We start from the raw sequence: 19072 nt of genomic DNA on the forward strand, positions 1-19072 counted from the left end.
TTCTCAGCTTCCCAGGAGAGAAATCCTGGCAAAGGGATTTTTCAGAAAACATGACAGTGACTGAAGTCAGTGCTATCAGTGACCCATTAGCAATAATTAGTTCTGCTCTAAAGATCCACTATCTGAGCCTTGCTATTTACCAGTGAAAACACAGCCATAGAGGGAGTTTTCTCCATTCTTAGATTGATAGATATAGATATAGATATACACTTATTGCTGTTTAAATATCTGTAGTCCCACAACATAAAAATGCCCTTAATTCAGTCTTCAACAAATTCAGTGATGGTCATAGCTTACAGAAACCCAAAACTGAAAAAATGCTACATTTTAAATATATGCTTAATGTGGTTCAGTGTAGGACTCACTGTTGCAGAACAGGAGTTTCCTGGTCTATCAGCTCAAATGCAGCACAATGTCCAATTTCATGAATTAACAAACTTAGTCCAAGACATCTTAACAAACAAACTACAGCAACTACACAGAGGATATAGATAGAGCACCTCACTAATTACAGAAGATTATTTGGTTAGGTCCAGCATTATTTTCATAGAAAAACTAAATTCAGAGATGTTTCTCATCACTGAAAGAACACATGGAATCCTTGAATGCTTTTAGTCACAAACCAGGGTAGGAAATTGTTTGCCTCTGTGGTGTGTGTGTATGATGCACATTCACCAAAATTCAACATTCACGTGGATATATCCAGCAGTGTTTACTGTTGCATCATTATTAGCTTAATATTGACTAATTAGCAGCATTTAAAATTCAGGTGTGGTGTGATAAAATGGCAGCTGCTGCTCATTTTGTGCAGGTCAAAGACAGAATTCAGTTCAGCTCCTAGACCACACTGCAGAGCAGAACACGAGGAGCAATCACTGTTGGTTCACACCTCCTCTGGCAGAGCATTTCAATTACATTTAACTACGTGGTGCTTGCATACCAATGAGTCAAAGCAAGATTTATTATGATGAAAATATAGTTCCATATGTACTTTAACATTTTCCAGCTCTTATGCACCAGAGATGTAGGATTCAGGCTTTTGCAGGGCTTAGAGGAATATCTAAACTTAGAAATAAATAAACAAATAAGTAATAATAATGATAATAATAAAGCTTAAGAAATACCTACACTGATTTCTGTTTAGATATCTGTAGTCCCATTACCTAAAAATGCCTTTAATTCAGGCTGAGGGCCTGTCATACTCAGAAACTAACATTAAATTGTCAGATGCTCACAGTTTTATACAAGATATGTATTCTTTAACAAGAGAAGATGTGTTCATACCAGTCCTCACATCACTGCAAAGAAATAGCAACGCAATACAAAAAATTTCTTATATTGTCAAGTGCAAAGCCCAATACTGAGAAGAAAAAATGTCCGCTTTAAATTTTACTCAAACAAGAAAAAATGGGTGTATAAATGCAACAAGAATCTCATTACTGACTTCTTTTGATTTTGTGCTAGATGCAAAGTGCCTGTTATAATATGAGAGCCATATTTAATTTCTAAAAAGAGGATTTTGCAGACACCACCCCCAAATGAATACTAAATAGCAAGGACCTAAAGTGACTTCCCTATTCAATAGCAGAGAAAAGAAAATAAAATTTTAAAAGAGGGGGGAAAAAATGAAAAAAAGAATATTAAATCCAGAGACTTTATTTGCACTGAGTTTTAAAAGAAAGTATGGTCATGTCACTCAAAGCAAAAATAAACCACAGCTCATATGAAACGTTTGCTTAATAACATGGTGAATGTCAGCTATAGATTTCTGCTGCAATATTAAACCTGAGGAATAAAAATAAACAGTAAATCCCCAAGCATTATTACTCTGCAGGAAAAAGCACACACACTGAAAAACAAAAGTTCCAAGAGCAAAGATCAGACACCATATGGCAACTCCAGTGATACCCACAGCCTGATTGTGGGGCCAGCCCCCTCTTCTTAGAGCTCAATATTTGAGGAAAAGAGAAAATCTGTGAGCCTGAAGTCTGCTCTGAGAATCTTTGAACCCCAACCACCAAATCAGATTTGATCTCTGTTTTTATACACCACAAGGAGGGTTCAGTACCACTGAATCCTTGCCATCCTTCAAAGCAGTATTTTGATAAATTGCTTCTGCTAGGAAAGGTGCAGTTGCTTTCCTGAAATCAGCTCTTCTGCATTTGTCTCCCCTAGGGAATAAACTGCAGCAAAGGAGAGGGGTTTGATGAAAATTCCTGTGTTTCTGCATCTAAGACTGGCCTGAACTTCCCAGCTAAGAAGGGCTTGAATATTTGATCTCACAAACCTATAAATTTCCTTTATAAAAGTGGGCCATTTAGGCTGTCTTGCAGGTCAAAAAATAATAGATTTCTCAATGATCAAAAGTGCCATTAGCCTGCAGTTCCCTCTGAATAATAGGTCGCACTCCCAGGCATGTTCATTTTCCCAGTGTCAGCTGAACAAGGATCTCAGAAAAGAGTTCTGAGCTGTGTCAAGCAAAGAGTAATTGATTTGTAATCTTGTTTTCCAACAGAGCACACTTTGCTAACTAGATTCTACAGTCTCTATAAAGTGCAGAGCTATAAACTTGCCATTTTTATGGCACAGGAGCCATTAATACACACATTTGCATGTTGTTAGACACCTGAGTAATAAAGTGGCTTCATAGATCAGCAAATATTCAGAGCAGCTGGTGTTTCTATGATGCTCTAACACATCCCCCTGAGCACTGGGAGCACGTGGCACTCAGGATTCCTCTCAGTTTCTCAGCTGAGTTTTAACACAACCAAATGCTCTCCTGCTGGCTGACTGAGGAACCAGAGATTAATTTTAACCTGCTGGCAGATGAACACTAAACTTGAAGCAGTCATGCTCTCAGATATCAGCTATTGCCTGTCAGCATTGCCAGTGCTGTGCAGGGACAGCTCATTTTGCCTCTGAATGGAACAAAGAAATCAATCCAGCAGGCAGAGACCTAAAGGGACTTGGAAATGAAGACCAAGAGCTGCAGAAGGCAACTTCTTGACACGGCAGTGAGCAGGTTGGAACCATGGTTTGAGTGAAGAGGGATTTGCATCAATCTTTTAATACTGGAATCCTGGAAACCACCTCACCCAGAGCCTGCTGAACTTTTCCACCAAGTTTCCTGACATTATTTTCCCCACACACCAAGCGTGATCCAAAATCCCCTTTATTGAAAGCACCCTGCTGCAGTTCCAGACTGTGACAGGACTTTCTTCACCCACCTGTGACGCAGAGGGAAAAATCTGATTCTGCTGCAGCTTGCCCGAGATTCACTCTCAAAATGAAATTAAATTAAATGAGAAAAAGGCACCTGACTTCGAGGATGAGAGCAGATCCACCCTATCTTAAAGTGAGTTTTAAGTACCACTGGTTGAAGTGGAACTTACACAGTGCTGAAAAGCACGAGTGCCTCTGAGACCAAACCAGAGCCTGTGGGAGGAGCTGTGTTCCCTTCTGTGTGACCTCACAAACCTGCCCTCCTTAGTGATGGAGAGCCAAATTAGACTCTACAACCCTGTGGAAGAACAAAAGCAAGAAAAAACCACTTAGAAATGCCTTTCTGACTTGTAAATAGCACAGAAATGCATTTCTGACTCTAAATAGCACAGAGGCAGGTGATGGCACAAGTTAGGCAAAACAGGGGTGACCATAGAATTTATGATGAGTTTAAAAACTGCATCAATACTCAGGGGGGTTTGGGCACACAAAGTCAGACACTTTCTGTTGTCACTGTGATGTTTTATGAAAAATCCTTTCACTAGGATTTTTCTCCTGAGAAGCCTCAGAAAAGAAATGTGAACAATAATTATCTGATGTTTGTGGAATGTAATCTGGAGATGGTTACCAACAGGTGCATCTTTGATTAGTTCCATGTGAATTGTTTTTACTTGATAATCAATCATGGTCCAGCTGTGTCAGACTCTCTGGCCAGTCACAAGATTTTATTATTCATTCCTTTCTAGCTCTCTGATGTCTCCTTTCTCTTTCTTTAGTATAGTTTTAGTATATTATTTTCTTTTAATATAATATATATCACAGCATAATAAATCAGCCTTCTGAAACATGGAGTACTGGGGACCCTCAAACAGCACCACATTCTGTGAATGAGGAGCTACTCAAGAGCAGCAAATTATCCTGTCTGCCCTGGGGAGAACATGTCCAGCCCACAGCTCTGGGAGCAGCCTGCCTGCAGGGGATGGACTGCCAGGACCTGAGCAACCAGGGTTTTTTTGGGTTTTTTTTTGTTTTATCTGATTTATCACCATTTTTTAATTCATTGCTTTCACACGGGTTTTATTCCAAAAATGGCTTTTCAAAAGGTTTTGGTTTGGGTTGTGCTGCACCTTGGTTTTTTTCCTTTGATAAACAGAAGTGTCGTACTTATGTAGCAGAAGCCTCAAAGAAAATGCAAACAGGTTGGGGATTCTGTCCCTCAGAAATGTGCTATTACTGTGAATTCTTTTCAAAAATGCTAATTGCATCTGGTTCACCACTTCACAGATGGATGGAGCCTTTTTTATGAAGATGAGGCCTGTGCACAGAGAGCCCATCAATGCCACCACGCAGGACTGAAGAGCAGACACACACCAGTAATTGATGCTGAATAAGTTATGTCAAGATTGTCTTGCTGTAATAGTTCCAAGTGTTTACTTGAGCTTCCCAAACCATCTAAATCTTTTATAAAGAGCAATGGAAGAGAGGAATGAGGAACTTGTGCAAAATGGACATTCAGTCTTCATCTCAGTAAAAATTAAAATTTCCCTTCAAAGAACATTCCAAATAGAGACAGGAATATTTTAGCACTTGTCCTCCAACCCTGCTCAAAAAAAGAAATCAAGTCAAATCCCTATGAAGTGCTTGAATTCATCCTGCTTCAAATGCTCTTAAAGTTCCTAAAATTATTTTTTAAGTCCACTGAAAGGAAGTAAATGATCCCCACTCAGTGCCAGCAGCTGCACATGCCAGGTTTTGCTGAAATAGGAGGTGAGGCCACCAGTGCTGTGAGCTCACCTGCCTGGCAAGCAGAACTCAAAAGGTTATTGATAAACAGGATAAACAAAACCATTTGTCACAGTAAAGGCTGCTCTGGCAATCCATTTAAAATTTCCCTTGATTTAAAAGAATTTTCCTTCATGCAAGTATCAATGCTTCTAAGTCTCCAGTTTTTGAATCAAGTCTCTCATTACATTTTGGTTTATTCTTGAAATTCTGTACAGCTGAAGTGATGGAATTATTTCAGGAACTCAGCTTTACTAAAAGTTCAGCTTTTCATTTACATTCTTGTGTAGCAGCTTACATTCCTGTTTGCAGTCTTACAGATAAATCTGTCACTAAAATATCACCCAAACAGCTTAAAATGTAGAAGTTAACAGAAAAACTGCATCTAAAATTGCTACTTTTATAATATGATTGAAAGCAGATTCATGATGTGAAGGAAAAAAAAAGAGGTTGACTTACAATTTAATACTTGGACTTGGTAATCCAAGAGTAGCTTTATGATAAATCCTACATATTTCTTAGAAGATTTAGAGAGTTTCCATATATACACACACTTTTCTCATGCTAATTGTACAATTTCTTGTATTTCTTAGTGTTAATCTCTTGGCAAATTTTAGAATGCTTAAGGTGACATTTGGCAGTTGAGTCCCCACAGATACAACTGTCCTCATTCTTACAGAAACTAATTTATTTTTTTCCCTTGTAACAGGTATGGCCTAAAGAACACGATAAGTGATAGGAATCAGCTTCAGGATTATTTCGTTATTTTATTTAATTATTTAGTTCCTTTATTTGTTTTTATTTAATTAATTAATATAATAAATATTTATTTATTCATTTATTTTTATTTTATCAATTATTTTATTAATTATTAAATTCCTTTATTTAATTATTTAATTCCTACTAAGCAGGTAGTGCTGGCTGCTTTCTTTTCCCACTGCAGCCTACCAGCATTTACAGGGGGAAGGTAGAATGGCTGTTTAGTGTTTATAATAATAAAGCAAAGTAGAAGAAAGCAAATGGACAGTGCAACAATACAATAAAATCAGGTTTAGAATTCAGCTCCTTAATTGTCACAGACATATTTTCTTAAAAATCCTTTTGTTAGGATTGTTTCTCCTGAGAAGCTGAGAAGCTTCAGCTTCTCCATGTTTTGCTGCTTTGGAATGTGATTTGGAGAATTGTTTACCCAGCATGTGAAATTGTTTTTACTTGATGACCAATGACAGCCACCTGTGTCAAGGCTATGAGCAGTCACAAGGTTTTATTATTCATTCCATTGCTTTCCTTGCTAGCCTTCTGATGAAATACTTTCTTCTATTCTTTTGTATAGTTTAATAACATATAATTTTCTTTTAATATAATATATATAATAAAATAATAAATCAGCCTTCTGAAACATGAAGTCAAAATTCTCATCTCTTCCCTCGTCCTGGGATCCCTGCAAATACCACCACATTTGGTGACCCTGAGTGAGGAACATTCCCACACTTAGTCACTCAAAGAAATTAAAATATTCATATCATGTAGATGAACAGGCTTGGATGAAGAGGCTTCCAGTGGATGGAAGTAGAAAGTGAGTCCTTTCTCTAATTAGCAGCTTTTTCTTGCAGCTCCCAAAGTCTCAGGTGAGAGGCAGAAGCCTGAGAGCTGTGCTGGCTCCTGAACACCAAACCCATCCTGAGAGGGGACACCAAAGGACAGGGGGTGCTGAGGGGAGGCAGGAAAGGAGAGAGCCATGAGGGTTCCTAAATACCAGGATTCTAAAAACAGCTGCAGAAAGGACAGTGAGGGTGAAGCATTGATTTGTGCCCTCACTGGAGGCAGTGTGATAATGGCCTCAGCACCTGGTTTGGGTTTCAGAGCCCCGTGTTATTCTGGGATGTGGCCTGTCTGTGCAGATGCACACTGAGACATCTTTGATCAGCTCTCTGATCTTGCTGCCAAACCTCTCAGGCCAGAACCACACAACTGTTGCATTACACTAAATAGTTCCTTTAGTTGTTTTGCGTTGGGTTCATGGTCTGTCCCTCCCACCTCAGCCCCAGTGAATGTGATCTCTCCCTAGTTTGCTCCTCCCCTCACTGGTATCCTGCGGGAACCCAGGACATTGCTCTGCCTGCCCTGAGGGCTCCAGACCCTGCCAGGGGGCTCAGAAACCTTGGCACGGAGTCAAAAACACCTGTGCCTTCGATTCTAACCCATGGAAACAATTACCAACTTTGTGCCAGGAATTAAAAGCCACAAGGGTTTGAGTAGAATGTTCGTAAATTTATCACAGGGTGGAAAAATAGAATTTTGGGGTTTTTAGAATGGGGGTTCAAGAGGCAAGATGGAGGAATCTGGGAGTGTTCTGTCTTTCTCCTTCTCCTTCTTGTCCTCCATTATCTGCTGTGATGGTGGCACTTTTGGATTAGAGTAGAGCCAAACTACTAAGAGTCTAACAAACTACTAAAAGAGTCTAACATAGGTGATTAGTATTGGAAAATTATTGTAAATAAAGTACACATAGTTTTTCATATAAAAAGATAACACTGCCCCAAGGGCAGGCAGTGTGCCTCAACCCAACCTGCCAGATGGACCTCAGTGGGTCAGAAAGACAATGTATTAAATAAGAGCAAATTCACAACCTTGAGAACAAGAGCCAAGGAATTCTGTCTTCTTCTTCAGTCTTGGGGCTGAGAAAAAGAGACTTTCCAACACCTCGGGATCATCTTGATGCCAGAGACCTCACCGGTATCCCCTTGGCTGTGGGCCTCTTCCTCCGTCCCTCATTCCTCCAGGTTTAAAGCCTTCCACCATCAACCATTCCAACCTCTTTTTCCCTCAGGGACCTCACCTTGACCCCAGGTGACTCCTTTCAAGGAATAAAGTAGAATTTTGGTCCCAAGAGGAAAAGGCACCTCGAATCTTTTACTTTTGTCCTTGTAAAGGCTGAAACGGCGAGGGCCCGAGCCAGGTGGTTTGGGCCCTCAGAGGCCCCACAGAGATCAGCCCATACAGCCCAATGTGGGGCTTGAATCCACAAGCCTGAGATTTACAGTCTTGATCAGCCTTTACAGCCCAGTGTGGAGCTTGAATCCATAACCCTGAGATTTACAGTCTCGTGCTCTACCAACCCACCATGAGGGAGAACACCAAAGGACAGGGGGTGCTGAGGGGAGGAGGAAAGGAGAGAGCCACGGGGGTTCCTAAATAGCAGTGTGAAAAACACCAATCACTTGTTTTTAAAATTTTAAAAGTTTAATAGTAATAAAATGGTTATAAAAATAGTAATATGATTAGAGTAATAATAATTTGGACCATTTGGATTAGGACAATATGAGACAATAGAAACAAAGAGTTACGGATATCTGGGTACCTTTTTCAGGGCAGCATAAGCCCAAAAAAGGACACGTTACACACGTTAACAGAGGATTAACCCTTAAAAACAACAGCCTGTTGCATATTCATACACCTCATACATGATGCATAAATTCCATTCAAGCAAAGGGTTCTGTCTGGTCAGTGTCAACTTCTTCCTCTGAATCCTAATGGCATCTTCATGGTTGAAGTTCGTTTCTTCTGATAAAAGAGCAATAAATTCTCTGAAAGACTGAGGTGTCCTGTGACTGCTATCTCAGTGCAAGTCATTTCTTTACAAGTAAAAAGTATCTTACATAGGATAGTTTCAATTTTAACCTTATGTTATAACCTAAAACTCTATTTGACACACTACTTAAGAAAATTAGTACAGCATAGCTTTCTAAGACAACACATATAATATTCATTTTAATATTTGCAAAAAGCCAATCATAAAATACACATTTTTCACACCAGGATTCTAAAAACAGCTGCAGAAAGGACAGTGAGGGTGAAGCATTGATTTGTGCCCTCATTGGAGGCAGTGTGATAATGGCCTCAGCACCTGGTTTGGGTTTCAGAGCCCCCTGTGCTATTCTGGGATGTGGCCTGTCTGTGCAGATGCACACTGAGACACCTTTGATCAGCTCTCTGATCTTGCTGCCAACCTCTCAGGCCAGAACCCTGCAACAGAATCCCAGCTGAACAAACCTGTGAGACTTCCCAAAATGCTTGGATCAGAAAAGGCACTTCCACTCCTCTCAGTTCATTTAGTAATTACCAAATATTGGGACACAGATTTATTGGGGCACAGATTTCTCTGCTGCAGACACTGGAGCTGGTTTGCAGTGCCAGCCTGCCCTGTCAGAGAAGGTTAAACCCACACATCTGCACCTAAGGCAGCAGTGACAATTCAGACACCTGGGCACACTTTCCAGGCAGAAATTTTTTCCCTTCACCTCTGCAGGCCCCGTTCTCCATCAGAGGTGCCAACAAACAGCCAGAGCTGTGCCAACTCCCCTCGGCCTGCTGATGGTCCCTGACCTCCCTGCGCCTGCCCAGAGCCCCCAGGGGTGATTCCAGACCCTTCCAGGGGAGATTTCTGGTCCCTGGCATTCAGACATCAATTAATCAATCCCATTGCAGCAAACAGGGCACTGGGGTTTTTCCTGCTCCCTTCCCAGCACCATCACACCACCCTCCCCTGCAGTGACCAGGCAGCTGCAGACCCAGAATTTATTGCAGCCACACAGCTGGGCTTTTTCTGGGGGTTCTTTGCTCATTTTGCTTCGGTGAAAAGCTTCCCTGCTAACAAAGCACACTGCACACAGCCCCAGGGGAACAGCCTCAGCAGCTTCCAGACACCCAGTCCCATGGCACCACACAGGGTCTGAGTCACAATGATCCAAACTGACCTCTCAGATGGGAAGATTAAGTGGTCTTGAAAAGTTATCACTGGGTGAGGCAAAATTTATTTGTCAACAGATAAGATATTAATTTATTTTTGATTTTTTTGCCTCAGTTACATAATGATTTTTTTTTTAAATCAAAATTGAGCAACCACTCTGAAGTACTAACATACCACCTCCATGTCAGTTTGTGTGCACAGCTACACAGGACACTTTTAAATGAATTAAAACTGAGCAGATAGGGGAGAAAAAACAAAAGGAGCAGGAGCAAAGTCATTCCAATTAAGATGCCTCTGCAATTAACATCCCACAAGGATCTGTTCTTCCATGAATATTATTCAGTGATTTTTTTTTTCCCAGTGAATTGGAAAGCAAGTATGTATAAATCAAGACATTGGTAATTTTCAGACAATTTTAATCAAATTGCAGTCATAAATCTTGCCTTGTCTGACAAAAATACACTTCCATGTGGGCAAACACAGAATGTTTAGTGGCATTGGCAGCTGTTGGTAAATGAACCTGGAGCCCAGGCCAGAGCAATACCTAAACCATTGATATATTAACAGGGGACATCCAGCAGAATCAGCTTTCTGCAAAAATGTTGAACTTGCAAAGAGGCAGCGAGGGCACGGATGAATTATTTCAGATGGGGAGCACAGACCTGCAGGATGGAAAACAAAGCACATGGATCCAGATGCTTGGCTTATCCAGGAGGAGGAAATGAGTTTATTCCCATCACGGGAGTCAATAACATCTGGTGCAAAACAATCCACTCAGGCTGGGATGCGCAGTTGGGCAAATTCCAACTCCAGGCAAGGATTTATATTTTTATTCTAAGAATAATTATCTACAGCAAGAAATTTACCTGGAGACTTGAGGAATTGTTCGTGACCTGAAGCCTTTAATCAACAGTGGCTGTTTTTGTAAAAAAATCCATTTTCTAGCTCAAACGGAATTTAGGAAGATGGAATTAACTTTTACCAGAAACCTGAGTCTAGCAGTCAATTCTAGCCTTGAAATCTAAGAAGGATCTGAAGATGGGTGGCCAGGAGCAGAAACCTTTATGTAACATGTGTAACACAACACTGGCTAATTAGAAGAAAATATTGCCACATCACCAAAAACTATTGGTTTTGTGCCTTCAAGAGATGGAAACTAGCTTATAGTGAGAGAAAAAAATTTTGTTCTGCTGCTTTTCCAAGAATCAGTCCTTTTTTTTTTTGGAGCTAATGCAACAGCTTTCTTTAATGTCATTATTTATTTTAAATTAAGTAAAAAGTGATTAATCGCTCAATCAGCATTCTTTCCATTTCATATGGGCGCTTGTAATTCACAGTTTCTAAACATAACAGTCAATGATTCTGCCCTCTGGAGACAGTGAAAAGATTAGAGTTTTTAGTTGAAATAAATATTTCAGTCAATGAAAAAGCTACCTCTCAGCATCTCAGAACAGATGTTACTTCCCCAGTGCATTATTGATAAGAATGTTTAATTTCCATTTAGTTGTGGCCCAACTCAAGGAACTATGACAGTCTCAGTGTGGTGACTTCATAATTTTACATACTAAATCCATTTCTATTTTTTGTGATTAGCCTTCATTTTGTGGAAAATAACAATCCCTGAAGATAATGTATGTTGAATGCACAGTACAACTCAGCTAAAACAGGAATTTACCCAACTATTTGTAGAGAGTAAAAGGAGTGGAAATTTTTTAGGAATTTGTTAATTTTTCACCATCTCATTGTGCTTCAGGGTAACCAATATCATCAAAATAATTACAGGAGCTGGGGAAATGCAGAGCCCCTTCAGTGCATCCACTCACGGCTGGCCCTGTGCTGTCCTTGCTCAATTTTCAAGGGAAAGCAGAAGCCTGGGAAAACACAGAATCCTTCCAAGCCCATGCCAGGGCTGATTCCGTGGTGTCCCTGCTCAGTTCTTTTTAGGATCCTGCACAACCCTTGCCATAGAACCTTGGACACCCAGGAGCTTCTCTACCTCACCTTTCCACCTCTGTCCAGTGACCAACTCAGTAAAGAAAGATTTTCCTATGAAATGAGGGACCAGAGCTGTGTCCCTTCCTAGGGATCCTAAAGCCATAGCCCTGTGAAGAAGAGCTGGCATCCAATTTACTGGAATATATTCCAACATATTGGAAACATCCAGGGGAAAAATGGCAGGTGAAAGAACTGATTGTGTAAGAATTATTGTGCTCAGGAAATCTTTTTCATTTAAACAAGTTTTGCTTTTCAGGATAGACCGAAAATACCCTTACCAAGGGCTGCAGACACTTCTCAGCAGCTTGTGAATCTTAGATGGACCTTTATTAATTATCAGTACAACTAATTGAGAATTATTTCATTATCTAGCACTTCGAGTCACCAGGTTAAGTCCCTCAGCTTTTCCTACACCAAGCTATTTGAATTTTGCAGACAGTGACCAGCTGGCTCACAAGCTCTGGACCAGTTATCGCCATTTTAAAGGTTTCTTAAAGTGCCAGAAGGCAAGAGATCAGAACACAAGACAGCCATCAAAAGCAAACGTTCTGTTCTCTGAATTTAAAGGATGAAATCCTTTCTGGTGTAGACAAGACTGCCCGTAACTCCTTGGGCTGTTTAGGAAGTGCACAGTGGGGAAAGCATTAGAACATCAGAACACATTAAGTGCGTTCCTGAGGGGGAAATTACATGGGTGGCCGTGCAGCAGATCCTGCAGCCTAATTTAATGGAACAAAATAGGGAACTCTTTGGTAATAATGCATCCCAAATGAGTCTGAACATTGAGTACTCCACAGGAAAGGGACAGCCAGGGAAGCACCAGCCTGATTCCATTTTCAATTTTTGCATAGCTTCTGGGCTTATTCCTTATTGTTCTAGTGAGGGCTAATGACTAAGACTGCAAATATTAAAAAAGAACCAAAGTAAAGTACATAATTTTATTAATCTTTAAATCACAGAGACTTGAAATAAAAATATTTTCCTGGCTGACATTGGCGTGCAGAAGGAGAAAGCATAGCAAATAAGAGCAATATATCAATATCTTAATTTCATATCTCCTCTAATTCAACATAGATCACAAATGCCTTATTTTGCACTCTGGAGAATTTTAATGCATTTGTAATTTCAATCAAAAGTAATATTCTAGTCACTCTACAAAAATTGTAATATTAGGCAATTGATTACTCAAACTGGGATAGAAATGCTCCATGAATATTCCTTATCAGTGAAATTGAACTCCCAATGAGTAAACACAACTGGCCAATGTTGTTTTGGTTGAAATTGCTAGTTGAAAACAGGCAGTTATTTGCTGAATTAAATTAAAATTCCCTCATGACAAAATAATGGGATAATGCACACAAAGCCCTTAGCTTTGCACACTTACCCTCTGCCATCTACTGCAGCTATAGGAAAAATGGCAAAACAAGGTCATTCATGAGGGTCTCTTTCTGCTGCCTTGCCTTGTCTCAGACGATTCCTTGCTGCAGTTATTCCTGCTCAGGCTGCAGTGCCATTGTTTGCTGACAGCTTGCTGACACCAGCCAGAGGTTAACAGGAGGATGAATCAGTTTTAGGGAGAACATTTCCCTCCAACTTGTTCTTGTTCTTAGAATCAAGTCCAAAAACTGATTTTTGATTTATCCACACCTTTCTACCAAAGCTCCTCTACTCTGATTTGGCAAACATTCCTGTGGAAGGAACTCCAGCACCTTGTATCAATACCACCACTGACTACTAAAGAATTATCACCTTCTTTCTTCCCACCTCCAAAGGCAAATAATTATGTCTCTGTCCTGGATCACAGAACTTGATTGTGCTCTGAATCAAAACAAAAGCAGTAACTCCAGCATCTATCACAGTCTGCCTAACAAGTCAATAGATTCAATCCTTAAGTTATCCTCTAATTAGGTAATCAGACCCAAAAAAAGGAAAGAGAGGAAAGGAAGATGCAGTCTGTAACACGTTCCAAGTGTCCTGCTCTTCAAAACACTTTAAATTTATGGTGCTCTCCTAAAACACATCCATTCCATAATGTCTGAGGAGAAAAGGAACTCAATAGATTGAAACACTGTTATAAAGAGAAGAGAAAAAGAACTAAAGCACAGCCTTGACAGCAGAATGGTTCAATCTGCTTAGAACCCTGGGTGTCAGAAATCAGCACCTTAAATTGGACTCTCAGCCCAGAAAAACCCACCATTCCACTTTCTCCCTTCTCAAACACATTTCCTCTTTAAAGTACTATTTATAAATGCAATCATGATCACAAAGACATTCACACACAAATCAGGTTTTGTAATAAACCAACTGTAAGGAGCAAATAAATGTCCTAAACCAGAAAATCCATGAGAAACTGCACTAGCACAGTGTAACCTTGCATGGCAATGCACTGAAAAGTCAAACTGCCAGACTTCAGATCCAATTCCTACACTTCCTTCCACATTTTATGATGTATTTAATGAAAATGTTCCGAGTTATTGAGTCAAAAATGACTTTAACTGAAGCTAAACATAAGAGATAAAAAAATGTATATTTCACTCATCAGTATTAATTCTCAAATTCAACACCTCCTAACATCTCTGTTACTCACCCCAAGCCCTCCCAGGACAGCAGCTGACAGTGCTGAAGGCACACACTGGATTTTCTGCAGTGAATCCAGAGGGGGCTCAGTTCCCACATCCACACCTGGTCTTGACAGAGCTTTTAATTTGGTACCATGAACCCAGACCCATCCTTCAAACAAGGGAATTCTGTCTTGAGCTGAAGCTCCAAGCTCATATCCTCATCTCTAAAAACCCTTCCTCTCCTCCTTCTAAACGAACAGCTTTTCAATGTGTGTTTCTCAGCTTTCCAAGGTATGTTCTTCCACACTTTAGGAATACTCAGATGAATTACTCAAAGTAATGACAAGGTACAATTTGTTCTCTATGCAATGACAAGGGCATTACACAGCACATCACAACATCCCCCCCATCTAAACTGGATCTACAATTCCATCAAATCCATGAGATTTAGAAGGCTGGATCTGTCACATGATACAAGTTTGGTGTAGTCAATTCTTCAGAGTTGATCAGCAAAACCACTTTTCCCTTCCTACAAAAGTCCTAAGCACTTTTTCAGATACTTTCCTCACATTTCCTTTTACAACATGACAGTCCCAAAACTGAATAAAGATGTTACTTCTGATGTTAGCAACAAAAAGTTGGATTTCTTTCTTCACAGTACTTCTACCCTTTCCTCCTTTCTAAGTATTCACAAAGGCAATAAAAAAATTAAAACAGCACATTAATTCACAAATGCATTCTAGTAATTCTGAAAGTTGTTTAAAAGGTAGAAGTTCAAGCTCTGTCCTGGCTCAGGTGGCATTAGTGATGAAAACATAGTTTAGGAAGCTGTGTGCTGTGGGAACAGTACAGAAGTCAAACTAAACCCAGGAAATTTAGTCTTCTTCTCTAAACTTGGCACAAATATTTATGGGGGGAAAGTTTGGATCATAACAAAGGAGGCCTTGTGGATAGAGAAATATCTGCACCAAAATCCAACAAAATTTCACCAAGCATATGCACAAAGAGTTGGTTAAAGAGAGATAAAAAGGAACTATTCTTAAAAGACAAGGGTGCATGGATTACAAGGATCTACACTCCTGATGATCACTTGTGGGTAACTGTGATTCTCACAGAGTTACTTGTGGGTAACTCATGAGTCTCACACAGTTACTCGTGGCTAACTATGAGTCTATCTCATGTCTATCAGCCCAGGAAGAAGTCAGAACTCACATGTTTAATTCTTCATACACTTCCCATTTCAGGAAATTCAGCTTTAACCTGATTTAATAATTTCCAGTGTGTGGTCAGGGGTAGGGTGACAATCAATGCTGTGGCATCACAGAGCTGACAGCTGTGCTCATCCTCCAGGCACACAGCTGGGGATGGAATTCACCAGAGCCCCTGGTTAAAGAGTTTTACCCAAACTCTTGATGAAAAGCAGTGACTCACCAGCTCTCCCCAAGGCCAATTCCCCACCATCTGCACCCAGTGAAGGGTTTCTCAAGTTGAACCTCACTACAAAGTCTGCAGCACTTCAGTTTGAACCAAAGGCTTCATTCTGATGGCTCTGCCAGGAAGAAACATCACAGAGGGAGCAATTCCAGGGCCTTGGACTCATGGCAGGTGTGATCCACACCTGCCACAAGCAGCTTCCTCACCATAATGAAGGCAATAAAAAGAGAAGGCAGGAAGCAAATTATTTGAATAGATACCTAAATTAACAATTCCAGTTTCACTCCTGGGTCTTAGGTTGGAAATGGGGTGTGTATTCCATTCCCATCTGTCAGGGCTGGGGCAGTTCTCTGCTGTTCACTGGGCAGTTTTCTTTCTCTCTCCCCCAGCCAACCCTCCCTGCAGGAGATCTCTGCTGTCCATGGCCACTGAGTGTCCCTGCAGGGCTGATCCAACCCCAGCATCCCATGGGGAGATGCTGCACCCAGGGGAGGAGCCAAGCATTCCTGCCTGGATCCAATCTGAGCCTGGCACAGCACAGCAGCCTTTGCCCCCTGCATTGCCAGAGGAGCAGCTTTCTGCTGCCCTGCATGGCCAGAGGGAGCCCAGGCCCATCTGCAGCAGCCCTGGAGCTGCAGAGGAAAACTCCCCCCTTGTGCAGGATCCCTGCTGCAGCAGAGCCACAGCTGGCACTGCAGGAGGGCTGAGCCCCCGTGGGATGGGGCTGGGACACCCCCCTGACACACAGGGGGCCAGTGTTATCATTATATTGCAAAGGTTCTAAAACATTACATTGCAAGGATTCCATATTGCCAGAGTTTTGTACCTCCTTGATGTTTCTTGTAGGCAGCTCCTCTAGGCACTGACTCTTCCTTGTCCTCCCAGCAGCCAACTGACTCCAGTTCCCCTCAACCAACCAATCCACTCTTTTATATAACACTCCTCTTATTGGCTACAGGTGTGGCCTGTTGACATCAGGCCTGCTGCTAATCTTTAGTAATTGGTTCAGCTGCAACTCTTTAGGGGATATGATTACATTCTATACTACCTTTATTTACTTATGTTCTATCCCCCTACATGCCAGGGCCTGCTCTGACAGTGTTGTTTTGTATAACTGCTTTTGTTTGTTTTTTATTTTTTCCTAGTAAAGAACTGTTATTCCTACTCCCATATCTTTGCCTGAGAGCCCCTTAATTTCAAAATTGTAGTAATTTGGAGAGAGGGGGTTTACATTTTCCATTTCTGGGGAGGCTCCTGCCTTCTTTAGCAGACACCTGGCTTTCCAAACCAAGACACCCTGTTACTGCACTAACCAGTCCCCAGCCCTAAGGGAAGGAATCACTGCAGCTCCTGCTGCCAAATGCAGCCCCTCTTTGCCAAGGCAGGGGAGGGAGCTCTGTGCAGGGGAACAAAGATCCTTCTGCACAACCAACCTGTGCCCAGCAGCTGCTCCTGCTGCAAACTCAGCATGCCAAGGAAATGCCCACATCGCTCTAGGAGCATAAAATATACATTGTGTCTGCATTCTCCAGAATCCAAGATTCCATAATAAGTGGGATAATGAGCTGGAGCAGCTGACCAAGGTAGATTTCTTCCTTCTCAACCCAAGAATGATGTTGGATGAGGCAAATAGCAATGGAATAAACAGAGAAATAGCACACACACTGAGCTGAATTTTTATTACGAGTCCAAAAATGAGTCAAAGCCTGTAATTTCTTTTAAATGTCCTTCTTTAAAGTGGAAGACATAATGGACTATTAGGAAATGTTCCTCCAATGCATGCATTGATTACCCATACCACTATGCCTATAAAATAAAGATTCTTCCAAGCACAGAAATGAAGTCATTCCAGTGTTTCCTAAGGGCACACAGTCCATCTTTCCCAGCAGCTTGCTCTCTGCAAGGTGACAGACACTTACAGCCATTGTTGAACAAGCTTTTACTGCTTTGAGAAAAAATTTAATGTTAACACAATTTCAAATGTCACTTAATTAATTTCTAATAATGCCTCCAAATCAGACAGATTTAAAAGGGAAGGGGAAAACTATTACTGGAACTTCATATAAAATGTAGTGCAACATCCCACACCAGAATCCACTCAGTGAGGGGAAAGAAGAGCTTCATTGAGCTTTGATGAGTTCTGAATCAAACTCAGTTTAATTTAAGAATTACTATAAGAACAATTATTTTACCATAAAAGCTATTGAAGAATTTATTTTGGGAAAGAGAAGCAGTGAAATAACGATTCATTAACTGATTTGCTTTGTTAATATTTTTAACAATCCCCTGATGAAAAGCCAGAATGTAAAGTCTGAGAAGCTATACCAGGTCCTTGAAAGGACAAAAAAAAAAAAAAAAGGACAGGTATTAACCAGCACAGAACTTTGCTGCAGTAGCAGAACATAAATAAGGGGCTAAACCAGGCCCCACAGATGGGGCAGAGCCCAGTGATTCAGGTATGCATCATTCTCATATATTCTGCATTAAAAGATAAAGTAAATTTATTCAGTTAAGGCTTATTTTTCAGTAACTTCCTCATTAGGTGTTATAGTAAGATATACCATCAAGAAGACTTTTACCCCAGCCCATAGTGGGGTGTTCACTTCTAGATATTTATCACAAAGCAGAATGGATTTAAAACCTTTACTCCCAGGTAAAAAAGAAAAAAAACAACCAAAAGTGAGGGTTGTGATTTGAGCAATTAACATGCCTGTGTTTTGCACTTAATTTTGGGGAAAATAAGTCTCTGCCAGAGTGGTGTGAGAACAAGAGTGGCACTTCATTGCCCGAGAGTTAGAAAGAACCTAACCTAACTTCATAAAGCACTGGAATCCCAAAATACAGAGCAAAGTGCAACTCTCTGCAGTTACATGGCTTGATAAAAGATTTCTGCTTGCATAAACAAACCAACACTCCACACATATTTTAAATACTTCTGTAGCTCAGGAAAACTGTTGCATTTAGAGATGACCTTCCACCAAGAGGACAAACTAGATTTCAAATGACTTAAAAAATGTAAATGCTACTGAAACACTGGGCATCTACTTAGCTCCTCATTTGAAAAGGCATGTCTAAATTCAGGATATCAACCCCAGGAAAGAAAACAACCCACATTTCAGAAAGCTTCTGGATGAAACCAGTGCACTGAAACCTCCAGCAGCTCTTAAGTGAGCTCTCCAGCTACACTCTCCCCCTATGACAACTCACACAGAAACATCCTCCACCCCAGGCACTGTCCCCTCCACCCTCCCCCTGTATTTCTGACCAAGGGAAGCAGCTAGGATGTGTGGAGGAAAAGTACCTGGCCTGAAATTGCACCAGGAGGGGC

The 19072-nt window shown here is 40.8% G+C and overlaps 1 protein-coding gene across 2 annotated transcripts in view; it reads right to left on the minus strand.

Moving 5' to 3' along the window:
- The window catches only part of RBFOX1 (RNA binding fox-1 homolog 1), a 1171935-nt gene that overhangs the window by 1151978 nt on the left and 885 nt on the right, over window positions 1-19072 (minus strand). The window lies entirely within an intron of this gene.

The sequence above is a fragment of the Melospiza georgiana genome, chromosome 16 (genome assembly GCF_028018845.1).
Source record: "Melospiza georgiana isolate bMelGeo1 chromosome 16, bMelGeo1.pri, whole genome shotgun sequence".
Classification (NCBI taxonomy): Eukaryota; Metazoa; Chordata; class Aves; order Passeriformes; family Passerellidae; genus Melospiza; species Melospiza georgiana.